We start from the raw sequence: 2319 nt of genomic DNA on the forward strand, positions 1-2319 counted from the left end.
TGCAAGCATGGGGATCTTAGTTCAAATCCCCAGCATGGTGTAAAAGTTAAACATGGCTGCTTGCATACCTGTTACCCCAGGACAGGGGTGGGGGTCAGGCAGGAGTTTGTAGGGGCTTGCTGGCCAACAGTCTAGCTCCAGCATGTAATGTAATGACACACCTTGTCTCAAGGCAATAAGGTAGGACAGCCAATGACTTCTCATGGGCATGTGCAACTGTACACACGTGAACACGTATAACTTATCTACAGGAAATTTAACAAAACATTGAACTAGGCTGTCCTTGTAGCTCTGGTTTGGGCCTGGGATGTCCTTAGAGGCTCACATGTTGAAGACTGGAGGTGGGGCTTGGCTGGAGGGAGTCCATCACTTCGGACCTGTAAAGACTCAGAGCATCTCTGGTCCAGACTCCACGAGGAGGGCAACCTTGTTCCTCACCTGCTTCCTGGCATGAATGACCTCTGCCTTGACCCAAAGCAGTCAAGAGACTGGGCTGAAACTCAAGCTTGAATCCACTCTTCCAGTTGGTTTCAGGTATTTTGTCAAAGTAACAAAAAGCTAACACAGCAGGTTTACTTCTAAAAACTTGTGATTGTGTGTGTGTGCATGTGATTATGTTTGACTGTGCATGTAGGTTCTCTCGCTCTACCATGTGGTCCCACGGATCAAACTCAGGCCACCAGGCTTGGTGACAGGTGCCTTTACCTACCGATGCTTCTCACTAGCCCTTTGTATGTGTATGTACCCACATTTGCAAATGCAGGGGGCCCTACTCTATCACCTTCAGCCTTTTGCCCTTGGACAGGTTCTCTCACTGAATCTGGAGCTAAGCTGGCACCTGACAAGCCCAAGAACTTATCTCTGTCTCCAACAGCACCAGGCTTACAGGGTTACAGTGCAGCCTTGACTGTTTTATGTGGGCTCTGGGGATTTGAACTCAGGTCCTCTTGCTTTTGCAGCAAGCACCTTTATCCATAGAACCGTCACTCCAGTCCCACAGCATGTTTAAAGAAGGTACGAGAAGTCACTATACTCACCTGAGGCTTTGTATGGGACCTTGGTGGTTACATAACAGGTATGGGACCAAGTCCTGTGGAGAATTCTAACTCTAGGACACAAGTGAGATTTCCAGGACAAGGACATCCAAAACCAGCCCTGCTCTTGAAATAAGTATGTGCTTGACCCCAGCACCCTCCAGCTATTAATGTCTTTTTCCTGCTGTGTCTCGATTGAGTGTATCTGCTGAGATAAATCATAACTGTGAAACTACTTTCATGTGAGTTGTGTGGGGTGCAGAATACAAAGATAGAAAGGATATTTGGGGGATGGGAGGGGAAAGGAGCACCAAGCACACATGCACACACACACACATACACACACACACACACACACACAGAGAGAGAGGGGGGATTCAATTGCTTGCACAGGAGAAATGGCTCAGGCTCAGTTGCTAACAGCACGTGTTGCTCTTTCATAGGACTGAGGCTCAGCTCCCTGTACCTGCGTGGTGGGTCACAGCCATCCATAGTTACAGTTCCAGGGAATCCAGTGCCCTCGTTTGGCCTTCATGGGTACCAGGCAAACCTGCAGTGCTCATACATACATGTAGGCAAAACACTCATACACACAAAATAAAAACAATCTCTTGGCCGGGTGGTGGTGGCGCACGCCTTCAATCCCAGCACTTGGGAGGCAGAGGTAGGCGGATTTCTGAGTTCGAGGCCAGCCTGGTCTACAGAGTGAGTTCCAGGACAGCCAGGACTATACAGAGAAACCCTGTCTCAAAAAAACAAAAAAACAAACAAACAAACAACCCAATCTCTTAAAAAAAAACCCACACACAAAACTTATTGTCCCAACAAAGACATAAACTATTCCTCAAAAGATATGGACCCATGGGATAATTCTGAAGGTGCTGCTGGCTTCAGGGAACTTTGTCAGATGACAGAGAAAGCCATTTGCTTTCTGGGAAAAGCTGAAAGAGATGAGCAGCTGATAATTTTCTCACAATTTCACGGAAGCCTGAAAAGGGAGGCACAATGGCCGATGTTATATTTGGTTTCTGTCACGGGGCTATTTGTAGAAGAGATAGAAAGACAGGACAGTCTGGGCATAGTGGCAGTGTGGGGAGGTCTGTGAAGTCTCCAGTCCTGAGATGGACCCATGTCACATGACTTTGAGTCATTGTTGTATGGAGCATTAAAACCGAAATCTCATTTGAAACTAAGTTTCTCATCAAGGGTCATTATCAAGAACATGATTTCTTTCCTTCCTTCCTTCCTTCCTTCCTTCCTTCCTTCCTTCCTTCCTTCCTTCCTT

Source organism: Grammomys surdaster, unplaced genomic scaffold (assembly GCF_004785775.1).
Source record: "Grammomys surdaster isolate TR1022 unplaced genomic scaffold, NIH_TR_1.0 166, whole genome shotgun sequence".
NCBI lineage: Eukaryota > Metazoa > Chordata > Mammalia > Rodentia > Muridae > Grammomys > Grammomys surdaster.